Genomic DNA, 23887 nt, shown 5'->3' on the forward strand with positions numbered 1-23887 from the left:
AAGCATTAAGCAATTTTCACTGCCCCTTAGTTCCAGGGGTTTCCTGGTGGCGATGGGCAGTGAAAACTGACCTGTATGCCCGCCCATCTAAATTAGGTGGGCAGACATACAGGTCAGCCACTGACATCCCTTACTCCATCCGTAGTGGTTACACCAATGGTCCACCCACTTCTAAATCTGGCAGGTGGACCATTATCTTGGAGGCAAGGACACTCCATCAACATTGCGATGAAGTATTCTTACCACCAAAATATAAATTAGGCACTTAGGGGCAGATGAAGCAAGCATTTTTGAGTTCGCAAAAGGGCAGATTAGCAGAATCTGCCCGTTTGTGAATTCAAAAATTGCTTTTCCGATGCAGCAAACCCAATTTTGTGATTCGGTAACCTGTTACCGAATCGAAAAATGGGTTTGCGATTCGGTATTAGGAAGGGGCATGTTTAGGGCGTCCCTTCCTGATACCGAATCGCATCGATATGTATGAATGTTTTGTGACTGCAATTGCGGTTGCAAAACATTCGCATTTTACCACCTACTTTAAGGAGGTGGTAACCCATTTGCAAATGGGAAGGGGTCCCCAAGGGACCCCTTCCACTTTGTGAATGTTTGTAAAACTATTTTTAAGAGCAGGCAGTGGTCCCACGGACCACTGCCTGCTCTTAAAAAATGAAAAGAAAACTTTTCATTTTTCGTTTTGTAAAGCATCTCGTTTTCCTTTAAGGAAAACAGGCTGATTTACAAAAAAAACAGATTGCTTTATTGAAGAGCAATCATGGACATGGTGGTCTGCTTGATCTCAGCAGGCCACCATCCCTGTGATTTTTGCGATTCCTAGAGGGTCGCAAATTGCGACCTACCTCATTAATATTCATGAGGTAGGTCATTTGCGACCCCTTAGGAATTGCAAAAGATGTACTGTACACCTTCATACATTGCATTTTGCTATTTCTTAATTTAAAATCCTTGTGATTCACAATTAGGGAATAGCAAAATGCGAGCTACACACATCTGGCCCTTAGTAACTTGCCCAGAATCGGAGGATGCTGTGTCAATGCTGAGATTTGAAACTGGTTCCCCAGTTCCAAAGTCATCAGCATTGGCCATAACGCCATATCCTGGGTAGAACAAGGGTTGCAGGCAGAAGGCACATGAAAGCTCGGCTTGTTATGGGCTCGACCCTACACCCTCAGAGTTCAGCAACAACGTGATCTTTCACAGAAGTTACACATAGACATAAGGCAATGAAATTTATATACATGCTACTGTTTCCAGCAACATTTTCTCAACAGCTATTAAGGGGTGTGCTACTGGCTGGAGACACAATGAAACATCAAGTGACCAGACATCTCACAAACTGCCCCCTCACAATCTTGATCCTCATGGAGAGTGGGCCAGCCGCAGAGACAAGGGTTCTGTTGAGGCCAGCATGTGTCCAGATGGAAGATATGAGTGAACAGAGCACTGAAAGGGTCACTTTCCACTTCCTCTTCTCATGAATTGGCGGATGTGGACGTGGAGGTCATACAATGCACAGGAGGGGTTTGGAGACTTTGGATGTTAAGAAATAGTTATTCTCTTAATTAATGTTACTCTCTATGAGCACTGGAAGAGGGGGTCTAATTCCCTACTTCATATTAGATTGGTTTGGCAATGGCAGCTGATAATATTAATAGCAATGTCTTTACCCTGAAGAGGGCTTGATGGGACCTTGTGTGTGCACTGCCTCTGATCGCTGGCCCTATACTCATATTATTATGCTAGAGTGGTTGCTGTCTTGATACAATGGACTCATTATGTTTGCTTTTACAAATAGTTCCCTGTTGTATGTAATTCTAATCATTAGTTAGCTTTTGTTATTATTTCTTCCTTTAGAGACTATATGGATGAAAGATGCTTCTGGGGAGGAAGTGTGGAATGGGAGGATTTGGGGGTGGCTTTGTTTCATTCTTACTGTTTTCAACGGCTACACAAAGATGTACATCACTATACTACATTACCCTATGCATACCTCAACAGTTAAAGAGTTTAGCCTAATGATAAAATTAAGCAGGGAGAAGTCAATTTATTAAACGTCATGCTCCAAGCACCAAGGGTTCTAATTGCAGGCTTCTTGAGTATTATGGATACAGTGGAGTCAATCATGTGGGCTCCACGTCTGGCCCACGTGGCGTAGTGATTATATTCCATACAACAACTCCCTTTGTAGTTAGCCACTACAAAGAACTCCGCTGGGCAGACACATGTTCATCACAGACTCAATGCATGGCAAACAGTGGACACTTGTGAGCACATATTCCCCCTGCCCTCCTGGGTGACTTGCTGCAAACACTTCCCACAGCCTTAGCTGATTTACCCCCTTGTCACCTAATCTGAGGAGGGGATTTCAATGCAATCATCGACAAGTATAAAGGAGTTTGTCACCTTAGGCCTGCATCGATACACATTTATATATATATATACACACATGCACACACACGCGCACAAATATACCGAGGACTCGGGCCCCTCATCATTTGAGATTTCCACTATGTAGGACTAACAGGAGGTACCAGGAGGGCCTCTTCGGCCCAAGGTCCCTCTGGACTTCATCCCCTAACAAGCAGTGCACCAGAAGGTGTGTTTGCAGAGTGGTGCAGAAAGGGTTGCGTGACCTCCGAAGACCTCTTAGCAATCCCACTGTGTAGGACTTACTGGAGATAACAAGAGAGGTTGCTGGCCCTAAGGAAGTCCTTGTGGGCCATCTACCCCTCCTGTTACCTCCAGTATGTCCCACACAGCAGGATTGCTGAGTTCTGATACCAGGCCATGCCCCCTTTCTCCACCAGTCTACAAACGCACCTCCTACCAACTAGCCTACCTGTTACCTCCAGTAAGCCCCACACAGTGGGACTGCTGAGAGGTGGTCGCACACCCCGCCCCCTTTCTCCACCACTCTGTAAATGCGCCTCCCGGTGCTCTCTTGGTTGGGGGATGAAGTCCCCTTGCCTGTTGAGGGTCCCTGGGGGCAACTAGTCCCTCTGTTATCTCTAGTAAGCCCCACACAGCTGGGTTGCAGAGAGTGGTGAGAGGCCACCCCTTCCTTCTCCACCACTCTGAAAACATGCCTCCTGGTGCACTGCTGCTTGGGGCATGAAGTCCACTTTAGTCCTGAGGCCCTCAGGATGCAAAGGGACCTCATCGCCCCACCAATAGTGCGCTGAGAGGCAAGGTTGCACAGTGGTGGAAAAAAGGGCATGGCCTCTGACCACCTCTCAGTAACCCCACTGTGTGGGGCTTACTGGAGGTAACAGGTGGTCTAGTTGGCCCCTAAGGACCCTCAGCAGCGAAGGGCACTTGATCCCCAACCAAGAGCAAGCCAGGAAATGTGTTTGCAGAGTAGTGCAAAGAGGGGGCGGGGTCTTGAGCGAGGTGCCAGCTTCATTTTTTATTTTAGGAAGGGGGGCTGTGTGGCCCCCCCATACATTGATCCTGGTTAGGCCCTGGGGACCCCATCCCCCTGGGCCTGATCCATTAAAAAAAATGGGATGGGGCATTTTTTGTATTTATGAATTATATTTTTTTAAGGAAGGGAGGCCACATGGCCCCCCTTCACTGGGCAAGTTTTGGCCCCAGGGACACCATCACCTGGGGCATGCCCTCTATTTACTTATTATTTATAATTTTTGCAGGGAGCTGCAAGGCCCCCCTCCTGAGGCCATTATTGCCCCGTGTCATATAGCTACTGATCATGCACCTCCTACACCCAAGAAGGCCACAAAACCCACTGCCACCACCCTCAGGACCTCCCCGCCAGATCCCCCCCTACTACCACGAGGCAGCGCACAACAGGACAGCAAACCATCCAAAAACGACATGGCCCCTCAGCCACTCAATAGCTGAATATTGCGAGATGTGGCAAACAAACATGTGCGAAGGACGCAAGTCACCCACCAATAATAATGCACACAATACTAAGTGTAGCGGTGATGTGCTGGACAGACCTCACTATGCAGAGCACACACCTCTCCATGTGTACATATACTGCTGGTGCTTGTAGTGTTCTGGACAGTGGACGCAACCATGTTACCTCAGGCAGTGGGGAAGATCTCAGTCATGTACCTGTGTCATCCTCCCCTGTAAGCAGAAGCGCAGTGGGTTGGTCCAACGTATGCCACCCCAGCGTAGAAGTGTGAATAAATAGGCCGGGGCACTGGGCGTGGTTCACTTGTGTGAAGGCCAGAGCGGCGGCCCTCACCCTGCCACATGGCTGCCGCCATGACCGCAGGCCTCCTCGACATGGGCCCCCTGCGAACACAGTGCACAGCACCGCAGAGTTATGTCTGTACACACTACTGCCTTTGATCTACACTACGGACAGCAGGGCTCACAATTCAGATGGAGTCGCAATTGCATATGACGCAGTCCAGTAGGCAAGACACATTGCTCCCAGTGTGGCCCGCCCGGATCACGCATCATCACAGGCTGCGTACACACTGAGCGCCAGAGGTACCACTAACTCAGTGTACCACAAGTCAACGCCATGTGGCCTTATTAAGGCAGAATTCCTTAGACACAAGACATTGCGACGAGTGCGGCGTGACCGGACCACACATCATTGCAGGGTGCGCACACACTGAGTGCTTCAGTTGACACTAACTCAGTGCACCACAAGTCACCACCAAGTGGCCTTACTGAGGCAGAATTCATTAGACAAAAGACATTGCTGCCAGTGCGGCCCACCCGGGCCACGCATCATCGCAGGGTGCGCACACGCTGGTTTCTTCAGGTGCCACTAACTCACTGCACCACAAGCCATCACAACGCAGCCCTATTAAGGCAGAATTCAGTAGACAAAAGACATTGCTACCAGTGCGGCCCGCCCGGACCACGCATCATCGCAGGCTCCGCACACGCTGAATACTTCTGATGCCACTAACTGTGCAGCTCAACTCAATGCCACGTGGCTGTGGGCCCCTGCTGACCACTGCCTCTGGCCTACATTGCGGTCAGCACGGTTCACAATTAAAATTGAGTCTTGATTAATTAATTACAGAGTCCAGTAGGCAACTAACTACAACGTCCCTGAAACCTACACAATATCCTTTAAGTATCCTTGCTTCAAGAACTTTCTTGATATCAATTATAGCTTTAGTACAATGACCAAATTCATCTTGCAAGTCCAACAGAACACTGAATGGCAGTCTACGCTGCGGCCAGCAGAGCTCACAGTTCCAATTCAGTCTTGATTCATTAATTTCAGAGTCCAGTAGGCAAATAACTATAACGTCCCCGAAACCTACACATTTCGACAATGTATTCCATACATATTTCATCTTTTGTTACCTACACTGCGGTCAGCAGAGCTCACAATTTACATTGAGACATGATTTATTATTTGCAGACAGAATTGTACTCTATGTCCTTGGATTTTGTCAAAAGGAAGTGACAAAAAGCATTCCTCGATGTCTGTGCTGACTGCTGCCTTCCATCTACATTGCGGACTGCAGGGCTCACAATTAAAATCGAGTTGCGATTGCAGATGACGCAGTCTACTAGGCTAAAGACATTGCTACCCTCCAAGACCACGCATCATCGCTAGCTGTGCACACGCGGAATGCTTCTGATGCCCCTACCTCAGTGCACCACAACTCATGGACCCTTCATGATAGAATCTTTTGTGTATGATTTCAGATCTGCTGTCCCTACCTCAGTGTACCACAAGTCATGGACCCATTACGATAGAATCTTTTGTGTATTATTTCACATCTGGTGCCCCTAACTTAGTGCAGCACAAGTCATGGACCCTTTATGATTGAATCTCTGTGTGTGATCCGATGATTACTGTTGTACTTGTTGCCAGCACCAACCATTCCCTGAGGGCTGACTTACACTCACCCCACACGCATCCAACACAGACATCACTGGGCATGTGACCCTGGTAATAAAAAGGGACCGAGCGCACGTGCCCATACCCAGTTCCACTATCTATCTAACTGTGTCATTTTGTTCATTATGTATGCATTATGCTGTCCCTGGGCACTACCACATTACATTCTCCTGTGGACAGCGCTCGCAACCATGTTCCCTCCGGCAGTGGGGAAAACTTTGGTTATGTAACTTTGTCTTGGTCATTGTATAAGTACATAGGTAGAGACTGGATCATTAGAGTACTGCATGGAGAGTGTATAGTGAATTTATAAGTGCTTTGGAATTGGCGGAGTGACTGGATAAGTACATATGTTGGCAGTGCCTAGCCCCCGAGTACGGGCTTGACTCTAATTCTCTGCTCTCCATGTGCCCAAAACAAAAATTTGGGCTTTGCATGGCCCTGTATTGCTACACCTGGAACACTCCACTGAATATGTAATAAACATTCATATCCACACAGATATGTTATGTGCATAATCTTTCATGTGTGGAAATATGGATGAATGTAAAGTCAGTGATTCCCCCTACCTTCCATGTTGGCCATGTTTTAGGACTTGGGTCACAGGGTGACACATTGGTGCTTGCGGCCTGGGTGGCGGCAGCACTACAACAGGGACACCCGCATCAGTTGATTCCTCATACAGCCCAGGATGGAACCATGCCCAGAGCTCCAGAGTCATTGTTCACAGCCTCACTCAGGACTGGCATACGCCAGGCCAGCCCAATCCGCTTACACATACAGGGAGGGACAACAACGCTACATGGCCCAGATTTTCATTGTAGTGATCTGCTGCTCTCAGGTCTAGTTGTCAGTACGCCACAGCCACTCCCTGATGGCTGGTTTAACCCACACCACACCCATCAAGCACAGGCATCACAGGAAGGTTCAGTCACTAAATATCGAGGGACTTAATATAGAATGCCCAAAATATCGACTCCAAAATATCGAAGTACAGGATATAGAATGCCTATCTACAAACAGGTAAGTACTAAAATATCGATTCCAAAATATAGAATTTTAAAATATAGTTAACTAAAATGTCAAATTTTTTAAATGTATTAAAAATAATATAAAAGTAATTAAATATTAAAAACAATTAAATAAAAAATACTTAAAATAATATAAAAAAGCTTAAAATTTAAAAATAATAAATGTAATATGTAAAATGTAAGATTTTGTTGGATAGTGAGAGCGTAAAAATTACTATTCCCACTCCAGTGAGTGCAACAGTAGGGAAAATGTTGGATAGCGTAGGTGTAAAAATTACAATTCCCACTCCAAAGAGTGCAACAGTAGGGAAAGCGTTGGATAGCGGGAGGGTAAAAATTACTATTCCCACTCCAGAGAGTGCAACAGTAGGGAAAGCGTTGGATAGCGGGAGGGTAAAAATGACTATTCCCACTCCAGCGAGTGCAACAGTAGGGAAAGCGTTGGATAGCGGGAGGGTAAAAATTACTATTCCCACTCCACAAAATGCAACAGTAGGGAAAGCGATGGCTAGCGGGAGGGTAAAAATTACTATTCCCACTCCAGTGAGTGCAGCAGTAGGGAAAGCATTGGAATGCGGGTGGGTAAAAATTACTATTCCCACTCCAGAGAGTGCAACAGTAGGGAAAGCGTTGGATAGCGGGAGGGTACAAATTACTAGCCCCACTCCAGAGAGTGCAACAGTAGGGAGAGCGTTGGATAGCGGGAGGGTAAAAATTACTATTCCCACTCCACAGAGTGCAACAGTGGGGAAAGTAATAATTTACTATTAAAATAAGATTAAATTAATTATCAACACCAATAAATAATTAATTAAAACTAATTACCAATTAATAAAAAATAATTACCATTGGAAAAAAATCAATTACCAATTAATATATATTAATTACCAATTAATACAAAGTAACTACCAATTCATAATTAATTATCAATTAATTATCAATATATATAAATAGAAATTAATATTTACTTTATTACAATTAAATTACCTTCCACCCAATTCCCCTATAAACCCACAACCCACTCCCAATAATAAAAAATACAATTAATATTATCAATTAATCAATTAATAACAATTAATGATCAATTAATACAAATTAATTACCAATTAACAATTAATGATCAATCAATTAATTATCAATACATATAAATAAAAATTAATATTGAAATTACTATAATTAAATTACTTACCACCCTATTCCCCTATAAACCCACAACCCGCTACGGAATTAAATTACGCAAAAATTTAATTACATAACATTCATTATTTAAAAAAAATTAAACATACATTACAAAAATAATACATAATTTTAACCCATATACTACCATACATAACACCAAAAAAAATCGATATTATGGAAATAGATATTTTAAATTCGATATTATGGAAATCGATATTTCATACCCCAATTTCGATATTCTGTCCTACCTATATTTTGGTAATTCGTTATTCTGTCCTATCTATATTTTGGAGTTGATATTTTGTCCTGTCTATATTTTGGATTCTATATTTTGGTCGTTTACTTCACAGGACACGTGACTCTGCCAATAAAAAGGACCGGGGGCACGTGCTCCACACCATTTACATTTCAGACTTGGTGCACCGGATGCACTGCGGCCGGCACAGGCATACCACCATGGGATGGTGACTTTCGGTGCACTGAGGTAGGGGCACTGTAAGTTCTGAGTGGGTGTGCAGCCTGCGATGATGCCCCATCCCGGCGGTCTGGACAGGTCAGGTTTTGTGTGCCCTGCTGGAACGCAGTGCAGGCCTGAGCCATCGACCGGCGGGGGCCTACCGCCACGTGGCGTGGCCTCACCGGTTACAGAGTTAGTGGCACCGCAAGGGCTGAGCAGGTGTGCAACCTGCGATGATGGCGGTTGCACTGATTTGTCCTCTGCCATGGTAAAATTAAGACACAGCACCAAATGTGAGACCTGGTGGCTTGGGGAGTGGGGCTGCATGATGTGGAGGGTGCCCTGTCCACGGAAAGGTGAGCAGTGATGCCTGGGTGCACAGGGGCAGGCAGACACCTCTGGGCTGAGGGAGTGGATGGAGAGCAGCAGCCTGGATGCACAAAGGCGGGAGAGCGATTTAGGCATGAGCAGTCGGATGTACCATCTCTTATGAAGTACTCGAGTGCCGTGCTGAGAGCTGCTCAAAAAACAAATGAGAAGAGTGTCGCATCGGCCTCCCTCCCGTGGCCATTTCCGGCCCCGAGGACCCCATCCCCCGGGGCCTGGCCTCACTGTTGAGGATTGTGGGGGGAGCCCCAATGCCCCCACGGTTGCGCCGGCTCCCCGCATCCTGCGGGAGCCGGCATTGCTTTCCCACACGGGGAGCTGCTGACATGCAGCTCCCCGTGTGGAAAAGCAATCAGCTTTGGATTTTGGAAGCGAGAGGAGGTTTCCCTGTTCTCGCTTCCAAAATCCAAAGCAAGTGTGCTATGACAGGGCGGGAGCCGTGCAGCTCCCGCCCCCTCATACCAAACAGCAGTGTCCCGGGGGTGGGCACCCCGGGACAATGCAGGAGCCAACCCTGGGGATGTGGCGGTCCCCAGGGCCATCACAGGCTCCAGGAGGAGGTTCGCATGCCCCCCTCCCAACATGACTAAACCCCGGGGAGGTGGTGGTCCCTGGGGCTGCGGGGGCACCAGCGGCCCCGGCTAATATTTTTTAAGAAATGCCCCCGGGACCTAGCCCACCCGGGGGCTTCATTAAAATAAAACGTGGGAACCTGCGCTTTATTGTTTTTTAAACAATTTTGGCGGAATTTTCAATGCCAGCGTGTATTGCGCCAAATTTGTTTTTTGGCCCTGGGGGTCCTTCTGGGACACCCTGGGCAGGCATAGGGGGTCAAGGTGTTTCTACCATGCCCCCTTCTCTTGTTTTATATATTTGTTTCTCCGTTTTCTGGTGACTCGCTTCAACCGAGTCACAAGATGGCTGCCAACACATCCTGGTTTGGAGTGTTGACAGTCAATTAGAATGAAGCTTGTGGTCGTGGCAGCCAATTAGAATGAAGCTCGTGGTCGGGAGGGTTCGCGACTCCACCGCTGCCCTAGATATCGAAACTGTTATTTTTTGAATCCCTCAGCAACTACTGAACGGATTTACACCATTTTAAAGAAAAAGGTCGCTTTCTGAACCAATCACTACCTTTTTGCCAAAGTTGGGGTAATTCCGTTCAGCAATTTTGGCTGTAGCCTTGCCCAAAGTTTCCTATGGGAAATTGATTTTTTGACTCTTAGTTTTTGAATTGCTCAAAAACTACTTAACGGATTTACCCCATTTAAAAAAAAAAAAGGTTGCTTTCTAAACCAAGCTCTACCTTTTTGCCAAATTTGTGGTAATTCCGTTAAGCAGTTCGGGCTGTAGCCCGTCCCAAAATTTCCTATGGACATTAACATGGAGAAAACGCGTTTTAAGACCCCCTTTTTTTCTCAATCCCCGCTTGATGAATCACCCCCAAACTTTCAAAATAGGAGCTGTCCTGGACAGCCTTTTGTTTTGGAGAATTTCGTGAAGGTTCATCAAACAACGCCAAACAACGCCAAAGTTATTAGCAAATCAAAAAATGCTTTTCCTATGGAAACTAGGCTCTAACTATAACTACCTACTAGGTAATAAATATATATATATATATATATATATATATATATTTAGTCCAATGGTCCCAGCAATGAGGGAGCTGTCGAGTGCCTCCTGGAAGCTGGGACCATTGGACTAAGTATATATATATATATATATATATATATATATATATATATATATATATATATATATATATATATATATATAGATAGATAGATAGATAGATAGATAGATAGATAGATAGATAGATAGATAGATAGATAGATAGATAGATAGATAGATAGATAGATAGATAGATAGATATAGATATATATAGATATATGTAGATAAAATATAATATACACATTAAAAAAAAATTGAAAAAAAACAAAGGTTTCAAGGACATTATAGTTAGGCTCAGACTCAGATTTCACTCTTACAAATCAGTGAAATTCACCAGCTATAGTTACCTGACCTAGCTATAACTTACGACCCTGCAATGCGCTGCTTATGACCTCACATATTACATCACTCATAAGAAGCCCAGTGACATCACTGATGACATCATTGATGACATCTCAAATGATATCACTGATGACATCACTGATGACAACATCCAGTGAGTGCAAGTGTTTCAAAAATAACTCTAACAGTTAAAGATATTTACTCAGCTACTGCATAAGTACAATTACTCTTCTTTTTGTACTATTAATGAGTGATACTGTTTCTAATATATGTCATCTCATTGGTACTTTGACTGTCTGTATCAGTGTGGGAGTGGGTGTTTGAGTGGCTGTATGGGTGTGTGAGTGACTGTATTGGTAGTGTGAGTGTATGTGTGAGTGGCTTTATCAGTGACTTCAGTGGCTGTGTGAGTGGCTCTATGGGTGGATGAGTGTGTGTGTGTGAGTCGCTGTATAGGTGCCTCAGTGGCTGTGTGAATGGCTCTATGGGTGAGTGACTGGGTGTATAAGTGGATGTATGGGTGAGTGGCTGTTTGAGTGTATGGGTAGGTGAGTGGGTATATGAGTGGCTGTTTTGCACATTTAGGTGTCGATTCTGATCCAGTAAAACCCGGGTACGAACCGTCGGACGGAGCGTTTTCTCCGTCCGACTCGTACCCGGGAAAAACACCTTACAAACCCGCAAGTACGATTCGTACAGAAACACCATTTCCGTACGAATCGTAAAAACCACCGACCGGCTAAAATATACCCACAATTCCGATCTGGGACACCGCGTACACGATATTCGCACGGAGTCAGGCAGCGTTTTACGGACCAGCAAGTACGATTCGTACCCACAGCACTTCGCACAACAATATTTTTACGGGACCCAAAAAGTGCCGGAAAAGCTAAGTACGCCACGATGCACGGCAAAAAGGGGGCCCGGTATGCACCGTACCCCCATCCCTACACGTCCGTACCGTACCCCCAGCCCCCCCATGTCCACGCCGTACCCAAGCACCCCCCCATGTCCGCCCGTACCCCCCCGTAGGTACGGAGCGTACCACCACCCCCATAGGTACGGAGCGTACCACCACCCCACCCCGTAGGTACGGAGCATACCCCCACCCGTGTAGGTACGGAGCGTACCCCACCCCACCCCGTAGGTACGGAGTGTACCACCACCCCCGTAGGTACGGTGCGGACCCCCAGCACGTAGCGCTGGGGGTCCGCACCGTACCATTGGGGGTGGGGGTACGCTCTGTACCTACGGGGTGGGGTGGGGGTACGCTCCGTACCTACAAGGGTGGGGGTACGCTCCGTACCTGAGGGAGTGGTGGTACACTCCATACCTACGGGGGTGGGGGTACACTCCGTACCTACACGGGTGGGGGTACGCTCCGTACCTACGGGGATGGGGGTACGCTCCGTACCTACGGGGTGGTGGTACGCTCCGTACCTACGGGGGTGGGGATACGCTCCGTACCTACACGGGTGGGGGTACGCTCCGTACCTACATGGGTGGGGTGGGGGTGCGGCACGTACTTGAGGGGGTGGGCTGGGGGGTGTTCGGCGCATATGCGGGCACATGTTTGGACGTCTCCATGGTTGCTATGGGAGTTCGCTCCGTACGGTGTTTTTTCCATACGGTTGTGCATTCGGACGGACGGGACGGATCGTACTTGCGCGCTCGGACTTCAGTTTACCGATTCGTATGGAAAAATGTCCGGGGACGTGTCGGACACTTTTTCCGACCCGAGGACGTGTCGGGGTGGGGGTACGCTCCGTACCTACGGGGTGGGGTGGGGGTACGCTCCGTACCTACACGGGTGGGGGTACGCTCCGTACCTGCGGGGGTGGTGGTACGCTCCGTACCTGCGGGGGTGGTGGTACGCTCCGTACCTACGGGGTGGGGGTACGCTCCGTACCTACACGGGTGAGGGTACGCTCCGTACCTACGGGGGTAGAGGTACGCTCCGTACCTACGGGGGTGGTGGTACGCTCCGTACCTACGGGTGTGGGGGTACGCTCCGTACCTACACGGGTGGGGTGGGGGTACGGCACGTACTTGGGGGGGTGGGCTGGGGGGTGTTTGGCACGTATGCGGGCACATGTTTGGACGTCTCCATGGTTGCTATGGGAGTTCGCTCCGTACTGTGTTTTTTCCATACCGTTGTGCATTCGGACTGACGGGACGGATCGTACTTGCGCGCTCGGACTTCAGTTTACCGATTCGTACGTAAAAAAGGCCAGGGACGTGTCGAACACTTTTTCCGACCCGAGGACGTGTCGGGGAATTTTCCCAATGCGATTCGTATGGATTTTTTCACATACGAATCGTACTTGCCAGTTTGTACGGGACTTGTACGATTCGTACGTAAAAAAATCCGGATACGATTCGTACGGGGAATATTTTTGACGGATCGGAATCGGCACCTTAGTATTTGTGTGAGTGGCTGTATAGATGAGTGAGTAGCTCTGTTAGTAGCTGTATGGGTAAGTGAGTGGCTCTGTGAGTGGCTACATGGGTGAGTGAGTGAGTGGTTTGTGAGTGGCTGGGTGGGTGAATGGGTATGTGAGTGGTTATATGGGTGTGTGAGAAAGTGAGTGTATAAGTGGCTGTATGGGCCTGTGAGTGGTGGTGTGTGAGTAGCTGTATGGGTCTGTGAGAGGTTTTGTCAGTAGTTGTATGGGTCTGCAAATGGGTATGTGAGGAGTTGTATAGTTGGGTGTATGGGAGTTTGTATGAAGTGTGAGTGTGCAGGTGTGTCAGTGGCTGTATGAGTGAGTAAGTGGCGGTGTGAGTGGCTGTATGGGTGGGTGAGTGCCTGCTTAAAATTTTGCTCATTGCTAATAATGAAGCTGGTGTCTACAATTTCTATCAGCTTCAAGTCACTTAAACAATTGGATATTGCCTGGTGTCCTCCCACACATGGTGTGAATATTCTTAAGCTTCTCTTGATAATGAGTTCCGTTTTACCATGCATTATGCTTTAATGATTGTTCTGGTTTTAATTACCTAAATAAATAAAAGAGGGTGGATGAGTGGGTGTGTGAGTGACTGTATGGGTGAGTGAGTGGGTATCTGAATAGCTCTATGAGTGGGTGACTGGGTGTGTAAGTGGCTGTGTGGGTGAGTGAGTGACTGTGAGTGGGCGTTTGGTTAAGTGAGTTGGTGTGTCAGTGGCTGTATTGGGGAGTTAGTATCTTTGTAAATGGTGTATGGGTAAGTGCTGATGTGGGAGTGCTTGTATGATGTGTAAATGGGTATATAAGTGGTTGTGTGGGTGTGTGAGTGAGTATGTGCGTGCTTGTATGGAAGAGTGAGTGGTTGTGTTGAGAGGCTATATGGGTGTGTGAGTGGCTGTATAGGTGAATACCTGTGTGTGAGTAGCTGTATTAGTGAGTGTATGGCAGTGTGAATGGCTGTATGGGTGAGTGACTGGTAGTATGAGTAGCTGTATGGGTGAGTGAGTGGTTGTGTGTGTCTGCATGAGTGAGTATGTGAGTGAGTGAGTGAGTGAGTGAGTGAGTGAGTGAGTGAGTGAGTGAGTGAGTGAGTGAGTGGGTATGTGAGTGGCTCTATAGATGTGAGTGGTTGTGTGAGTACTTGTATGGGTATGTTAGTGGTTGTGTAGGTAGGAGCATGAGAGGTTGTATAGGGGTATGAGTGGGTTTGGGAGATAACTATAACTACAGAATTCCAATGGTCCCTGTAACTTTGTTTTTTTCTGTGAATTTCTCCATTTTTAAATTCTTTTTCTAGCTATAACATCCCTGTAAATAATGTTAGTTAATTTCTACGTTTTTAAACATTTAGGTCATGTATATATGCTGCTGTAGATGTTTGATTAGGTGAGAGACAGGCCCAGTGCTTTTGTGAACATGTATGTCAGTTGCTTTAGGGGTGGCATACTCTAAGTAGTGCTTGGCACAGTGGCCTGCAAGTGCACAAGTAGCTTATTGAACTCAAAAGGACATCTTGCAATCTTTTAAGCACTAAATACCATACTTTATGGCACACCTACAGCATCTTGGAGCACTGTTATGTTAACTAAAATGTGGATGTGACACTTGAAAAACAGCTATTCTATGCCAAGTGAAACTTGCAGTGAGTGTGCACAGACAGGGTCTGCACTAGTAAGCATCATCCATGTTTGAAGGACGATTTCTCTGGATGGTTGAGAAGGTTGTGTTAGTACTTGCCTACATATCTGAGTGAGTGTATGCATACACTTGTTTCAGTGCTGTGAGATGTTTAAGTACATATGCTGTTATGTGACTGTATGTTTAGTTCCTCTATGACTCTCCAAATGTGTAATTTCTCAGTGCTTGTGTTAAGGAATAGAGGGCTATGTAGGTGTGACTTCGACTACCTTTGAGTCTTCTGCATGCATAAGTAGTTTCTGGGTAAGTGACTGAATGTATAAGTGCTTCTGTAGCTGTCTCACTGGGTGAGCTAGACTCTATGCTTTTTTGAACATGTATGTCTGTTGCTTTAGAGGTGGTATACTCGATGTACTACCTGGCATAAGGGTCTGCAAGTGCACAAGTAATTTATTGAACACAAAAGAACATGTCTCATCTTTTAAACACAAAACTCCATGCTTTATAGCATACCTACAGCATATCTCAGAAGTGACTTGTGTGTACTAAAACATAGGTTGGAGGATTGTGAAATAGTTTTCATATGCAAGGTTTAGCAGCTATTCAGAGAGCACAGACAGGGTCAGAAGTAGAATGATTGATTCATTTTTAAACACTGCTTTTTAAACTATGTCTATGACTCTCATAGTACACATCAGACTCAGTACGAGTTTAAAGAGCATGTCTCACCAGCCAAACACATACTAATCTGTACTATAAGTTACCAATACCTACCCTAAAGGGTATCTAATACATAGCTGGCAGGTTTCACAGATTCATGTGTGATCTATACCTACAGTGCACGATTTTCCCTTTCAATTCTGAGCCTTGTACTCTACTTTTAAAATACAATAAACTGGACTACAAGTCCTAAAAGTTAAAGCCAAACTTTATACACATGTAAATCTTTCAACATCTTCTAATTCATTGTTAAGTATAAGTTTAACTCTTAACATACAGTATTTATTTCTACCAATTACAGTATGCAGTAAGCAGCAAATGTACAATATACAATTCCAGAGCAACATATTGTGAAGCACATTCTCACACACCTAGTCTGCACATCAGATAATTTGTTACATTCTCATACACTCATAAAGCATATTACTCACATGTTCTTTGGTGAAATCTTTTTTTTGTTGTTGCTCTTAATAGATATATTCAATATTCACAGGAAACGTGAAAACTAAACATAAGAATGCCATGCCACTCTAATACAAAGCGGGAGTCGAAAAGCATATTTAGCTTGGTATGTCTATGACTTTAAGACAAAACTACACTTTATTAGCAAGCTCTCACTAGGAAATGTAATCCTTGTCACACACAACAACCAGTCTAACTACCTCTAATTTCCTAAAACAGACAACCCTCTCTTTAATACCCCTCCCCAATGCACTCATACTACAGTCTCCATCGAAACCCACTAGAACCAGTCGGTCATAAGTTGGCAGTACATTCTAGAACAGCTATACTAATTACAAAGTGAGCTAAAGCTGGTGTGGTTTACAGTTCAGAACTAAAAACATATTCAAGTCTGCATTACACTTTCTTATTTTTCCTGCATCTCCATATTCACGGCATCTAATCAAATATTATTTTTTTTAAATCAGGAGCTCTCCTTCATTTAAGCTGCCTTTCATTTTGAAATCTGCCTCATTCAGCTCCAGCCTTCTCCTGTCGGCTACTGCTGCTTCACTTCAAAATGGTTAGAGTGCGAATTGTGGGCCACAGCTATGTTTTTTGAGCAAGAGAGTCTGCTAGAAAGAATGATATTGACAGAGACTTGGGTTTGCTTATGTGGACATTACTTGGGTTGGCCAGAGAGGCATCAATTGCTGCCTTTGGTTAAAAGCATTGTGTACTCCGAACCCCCTGACCTCATGATTGTGTGCTGTGGTGGTAATGACCTAGGCACACTGACTGGGGTAGGACTTGAAATTCTAATGAAGGATACCGTTGCACAATTAATGACACTTTTCCCTAACACTGCCTTGGTGTACTCCAACATGTGCCAAAGGCAGACATTAAATTTGTCTAATCAATCTTCTCTACAGATTGAAAAGTCCAGGAAACATGTTAATAACACAGTTTCTACATACCTCAGAGACCATAACATGGGCTCTATCTACAACAATTACCTGTATTTTTATATGCATGAAATCTATAGAATCTACAGAAGTGATGGAATTCACTTCACAGGCGAAGGCAACGCGGTGTTTCTCAGCAACCTAAAACTCTGCATACAGTCTTTTGTGTAGCTGTCATAGACACACAATCAACACAAAGGTTCTTCTCAGAGCCACCCTATTGTCACCCTATTGCCCAAAATATTGTTCATTTTCTTTATAAATATGTCTTTTTTTCAACCTTTTAAAATGTTCCCATTGACGCCGCAATATTCGCAAATATATCACAATATTGCAAAACAAAAGCAGATGTACATGCACATTCAAAATGTATAACTATATAACTGATTGTAAGCATTACACTACATATACCACTATTTAAATAAATCTATAAAAACATGTATAACTCTCTGATTGTGTCTGTGAGTGCATACATGAGAGATTGAGTGAGTCTGTCAGGAGGTGCATGAGTATGTGAGTTGGTCTGTGAGTGGGTGTGTGAGTGTCCTAGTGAGTCCATGAGTGGGTGTGTCAGTCTGAGTGAGTCTATGAGTGGGTGCTTGAGTGTCTGAGTGGGTTTGTGAGTCTCTGAGTGAGTATGTGAGTAAGTGTGTGGGTCTGTGTATGGGTGCATGAGTGTCTGTGTGATTGTATGAGTGGGTGCATCAGTTTCTGACTGGGTCTCTGAGTGGGTACATGAGTATCTGAGTGGATCTCTGATTGGGTGCATCAGTCTCTCTGTGGGTCTGTGAGTGGGTGTATATGTCTCTGAGTGGGTCTGAGAGTGGGTGCGTGAGTTTCTGAGTGAGTCACTCAGTGGGTGCATGACTATCTGAGTGGATCTCTCCGTGGTGTGTGAGTCTCTCTGTGGGTCTATGAGTGGGTGCATAAGTCTCTGAGTGGGTCTGCAAGTGTGTGCATGAGTCTCTGAGTGTGTGCATACATCTATCAGTGGGCATGTAAATGAGTGCATGAGTCTGTGAGTGAATATGTAAGTGGATGAATTAGTGTCTGAGTGGCTCTCTGAATGGGTGCATGAGTCTCTCTCACTAGGTCTGTGAGTGGATGCATGAGGCTGAGGGCATTAGTTTTTGAGTAGGTATGTGAATGGGTGTATCAGTATCTGAGTAGACCTGAAAGTGGGTGCATGAGTCTCTGAGTGGGTCTGTGAGTGGATACATGAGTATCTAAATAGGTGTGTAAGTGGGTGTATGAGTCTTTGAGTGAGTCTACAAGTAGGTGCGTGAGTCTCTCAGTGCATCTCTGAGTGGGTGCATGAGTATTCAAATGGCTCTCTAAGTGGGTGTGTGAGTCTCTGAGTGGGTGTGTGAGTGGGTGCATAAGTCTTTGAGTGGCTGTATGAGTGGGTGCATGAGTGTCCGAGTGGGTGTGTGAATGGATGTGTGAGTGTCTGAGTGGGTAGGTGAGTGGGTGCATGAGTCTCTGAGTGAGTCTGAGAGTGGGTAAATATGTTTGTAACTGGACCTGTGATTAGGTGCATGAATGTCTGAGTAGATATGTAAGTGAGCGTGTGATTCTCTAAGTGGGTCTGTGTTTGGGTGCACAAGTGTCTGAGTGGGTATGTGAGTGGGTGCATGAATCTCTAAGTGAGTCTGTGAGTGGGTGCATGAGTCTCTGAGTACATCTCTCAGAGCGTGTTTGAGTATCTGAATAGATCTTGAGTGAGTGTGTGAGTCCCTGAGTGGATCTTTGAGTCAGTACATGAATGTCTGAGCGGGTGTCTGAGTTGGTGCCTGAGTGTCTGGGTGGGTCTCTGAGTGGGTGTCAGAGTGTCTGAGTGGGTTTGTGAGTACCTCCATGATTTTGTGTCACTCTGTGAGTGGCTGCATGAGCATCTGAGTGGCTCTATATGTGGGTGTGTGAGTTTCTGATTTGGTTTGTGATTGAGTGAATAAGTCATTGAATGGGTATCTGAGTGGGTGCATGAGTGACTCAGTGGGTCTGTGAGTGAGCTCATGAGTCTCTCAGAGGGACTGTGAGTGGGTGCATGAATCTGTGAGTGGGTGTATGAGTCTGTGACTGTGTCTGTGAGCAGATGTCTGAGTACCTAAGTGGGTATGTGAGTGTGTGTGTGTGTCTGAGTGGGTATGTGAGTGAGTACATGAGTCTCTGAGTACATCTCTGAGAGTGTGTATGAATATCTCAATGGATCTCTGAGTGTTTGCATGCATCTCTGAGTCAGTCTTTGAGTGGATATATGAGTGTCTGGGTGAGTCTTTCAATGTATTTGTAGCAGCAAATTCACGAATATTGTGTGTGAAAACAATACCTGTTTAGCGACATTTTGAACACATGTGGAGTCCTTAAAATATCCTTAGATTCCTCCTATGGGGTCAGGACATATCAAACCTCACCTCTTATTCCTAGTTCCCCCATTACATTTTTGCCCCCCGTGGACTGTCCCAGTACACTAAAATAATGGCTGCAACTCTCTCCTCACGTTGTGGCCAGCCAGTCATGACATTTTGTTGGCGTGAACATTCGTGATTCATCTTGAATTTGTTGCTAGTTAGCCACGATCACAGATAAACAAATTTGGATTTGCTTACATTTTTCAAAATACTACTGAATGGATTTACACCAACTAACAAAAAGCACACTCTGCAGACCAAATGCTAGCTTTCCTTCCAAATTTGATGTAATTCCATCCAGTGGCTCAGGCTGCAGGCGCATCTAAACATGTCTATAAGAATTAACATGGTAAACAGACTTTTCTTCACCCCCCCCCCTTTTTATCGGCCCCCGCTTCAGGTATCACCCCAAAACCTTCCATACTCAACAAAATACCGGGACAATTTAAGATTTGTCAGACAACAGCATAGATAAAGGCAAGTCAAAGAGTGCTTATCCTATGGAAACATGATCTTAATATTAACTATCTAATGTTGACTGCTAGTAGGTAATGTCTTGCCATAGCAATATTTCAGCAGTTGTATTCCTTATTTACACACTTTCAAATAGTAGCACATTTATATTTGGCACACCTGACCATTGGTCTCTATGCGTGAAGGCAGAGAGAGTCCAAGACTAGTCGAGCATGTATTCTGAACCTGTTTATAAACCACTGATGAGCACTCTGAGAAATCTGCTTCACCTTAGGCCTGAACTGCACACCTCTAAACTGTACCCTGTTTTAAACCCCTACGCACAACCTACACACACCCAGATAAGTAATTTAGTCACCCTCATTATTATCAGCAATCCTTTTTTATCAGCAGCACCAGACTGGGACAGAAAATAGGCCAGGCATCAAAATAAAAGTTTACCCCATTTCTGAATTACAGAGCATAAAAACACAGGCCATGTTTGTAAATTAGGGCTATGTTTGTAAATTAGAGCAGTTATCTTGTAAAGACATATTGTATAAGCGTTTTTCAAAGTATGAATTACTTCATGGTTTTGAGCTTGCTAAAGTCATTGGTTTTTTTAATATTAAGGAATTCAGCTGTAAAAACTGTATCAGCAGACCATTAAACAGATCAACAAACAGCCACAAAAACAGTCCACACACTGACCTCAAAGGCCAGCTGGTCAGCCACTGCCTGACTTCATGATAGGCCAGTCTGATTCTGTTTATTACCAGCCAACATTACTATTGCCACATTAGACGACATTTCAGAAGGGTTGCCACTTACCTGATAAGTCCTGCTGCTGTCTCCGAGAGATGAGATGAGTGGGCTGGTGGCGGTCAAGGAGGGCAGGCTGTCCTGAAGTGAGGGGCTGCTTCTGGCCACCTGCTTACACACTAGAAAAAACAGGGAGGGCAGGCTGCCTGGTGAGGAGGACAGGCTGGCTTGTGGCGAACAGTCAGCAAGGAAGGGGAACAAGATGGTCAGCGGACAGTAAGGGGGCAACAGGCTGGCCCAATCCACAGGAGAACCCCTGCTGCATGTGCAGTCCTATTATTTATTTTTTATAATTGATTTATGTGTTTTATAGCGCGCGAACTTGACCTGTTAGGGTATCAGAGGGCTTTACAGGGGAGCAAAGCAATATACAGACAGATTTAGAGTCGACCAGTTACAGCTCAAGTAGCAGTATAGTGCAGGAATATATAGGGTAAAGCGAAGCATGTATTTACATTTTACAATAACCAATTACAAAGGGCAAGAAACCATATTTACAGAGTACATTTTCAATAATTCCGACCCGGTCCCAAGATTCTGGTGTTTCGGGAGACCCGGTAGTTAGGGGGAGGTAGTGGGCCGTCATAGGTTATGCCAAAGAAGTAGCTGAGGTAGTGTTAGACGAGAAATTTGCCCATAAGGAAGATTTTGGCATCCTTTTTGAAGTGAGAGAGTGAGGGGATTCTTCTGATGTGGGGTGGGAGAGAGTTCCATATTTGTGGAGCAGCCCCTGAGAAGGCCCGATTGTACATTTTTTTTCCCCGAAATCGTGCAGGTTGGAGCAGGAAATCTCTGGCGGATCTGGAGTTTCTGGTTCCTCCGGAGATCACGAGTTTCTGTGTCAGATATGCGGGGGAGTTAGAGTGTAAAGCTTTGTGTGTGATGCATGCTAGTTTGAGTTGTATTCTTGCCTCCAAGGGAAGCCAGTTGAAAGCTTTCAGGTGTGGGGAAATATGATTGTATTTCCTTGTGCCAGTCAGTAGTCTGGCAGCCGCGTTGAGGCAGGCTTTTAGAGGTGCCAAGGAGATCTTGGGTAAGCCCGAGAGAGTTGAGCAGCCATATTTCAGTCTAGAGATGACGAGTGCTTGAACTGCCATTTTTAGGTCGGGAGCATCAAGGAAGGGTTTCAATTTCCTAAGGTAGCTCAGATGGAATCTGGCTGTTTTAGCCATAGAATTTATGTGGTCCCTCATGTTAAGGTTTGTGTCAAGGGTAATGCCCAGGGATTTAGCCGAATTCACAATGGTCGGTGGGCAATTTAATGCTGTAATAGCCTTGATCTATGATTGAATCTCTAAGTTGGCATTGGGAGGGGAGATCAGGAGAAATTCTGTTTTCTTTGCATTGAGTTTGAGTTGGTTGGATGCGAGCCATTGTACGGTGAGTATCAGGGCTTCGTTCAGGGAGATAATCTCTTCGAGAGAAGAGGTTTTGATGTAGATCTGGGTGTCATTGGCATACATATGATAGGAGATATTAGCTGCGCGCAATACTTCGGTAAGCGGTTCCAGGTAGAGGTTGAAGAGGGTGGGGGACAGGGTTGATCCTTGAGGGACTCCAACTGTGACCGGCGATGATGATGAAAGGTTGCCATTAATCAGGAATCTCTGTGACCGGTTATGGAAGAAGGACCTAAACCAATCTAGAACAGTGCCATCTAATCCCATTCTGAGTTTGAGGCGTTCGAGTAGTTTTTCATGGTTGACTGTGTCGAAGGCCGAGGATAGGTCCAGGAGGATTAGGAGACAAGTTTTGTCATGGTCGAGGGCTTGGAGGGCATCATCGACTATGTGGAGCATGGTGGTTTCTGTGCTGTGCCCTGGTCTAAATCCGGATTGAAAGTCATCGAGGAGGTGGAAGTTGTTGATGTGGTGACTTAGCTGCTGTTGCACACATTTCTCCAACACTTTGGCTAAGAGGGGGATGTTGGAGATGGGTCTGAAGTTGTCTGGGGAGGCTGGGTCCAGCGATGGCTTTTTCAGGATGGGGAGGACTTGGCCGGCTTTTAGAGTATCTGGCATCATTCCCTGCTGAAGGGAGGCGTGGATTATTGAAGTCCAGCTGGGAATAATGGATTGGGCGACGACCGTAAGGCAGTTGTCAGGGAGCGGGTCATTGAAATGGTTGTTCGGTTTTAAGGTAGAGACAGTGGAGTGCAGGCGGGAGGCAAAGGAAGAGCAGCTTAGGGCAGTTTGGGGAGAGCAGGCTACATGCAGGGACGTCCTCTGCAAAGGCAGCAGAAAGCTTGGTGAAAGGCTCCTTAATAGTCAGCTGTAAATGCGCAACACCTTACTTCTAAAGGGCCTCCGCTTCCTGGCAGGTGTGTGACATCACTGAGGCTTTCACTAAACACAAAAGAGGGCAATTGAAGCATGCACAGTGAAGTTGCTATTGCCCATGCTCCTGTGGTGCTCTTTGTGTTTACTGAAAGTTTGGGAGCCTGTTACAGAACAGCTGGGCTGTGTCTGCGGGCTGCCAAGCAAGATCTGCCAGGCTGCTGGTGGCCCGTGGGCTGTACTTTGAGTACCACGGTCCTAGAGGAACTCTGACCATTTTCCGCTTTTATTGGAACTAAAGAGTACTGAACCGTGGTGGCTGATGAATAGGGAATATTGAGTTACCTCAGGGTAGAGATTGAAAAATATTTAAAGCTAAACATATATACTGTGGACTCAGCGGGGATCCTGTGGGAGGCCTTCAAATTGGTGATCAAGCGGAAGACAATGTCATATGTCAGACTACAGTGCCGGAAAAAGAAGTCAGACTGGTCACTCTGGAAAGGGGCATAATACAGCTAGAGTAAAAAACAAAATGTAAATCCAGTACTTGTATAGCGCATGAATCACCCCCGAAGGGGTTAAGCAAGCTATTGCCCAGAGTCACATGGTGCTGGGAAAACCCCTGCCGCCGGAGCCGGGGATCGAACCAGCGCCACACCTCTCAAGCTCTCAAATCCAAGGAGGCATCACTCCTCTGTAGGCTGGAAAACACCAGAGACCTATTCCGTGACACCACGTTAGGCTCAGACAGACAGACGTGGTTGGCCTCACAAAG

Source organism: Triturus cristatus, chromosome 2_2, assembly GCF_964204655.1.
Source record: "Triturus cristatus chromosome 2_2, aTriCri1.1, whole genome shotgun sequence".
Taxonomy (NCBI): Eukaryota; Metazoa; Chordata; class Amphibia; order Caudata; family Salamandridae; genus Triturus; species Triturus cristatus.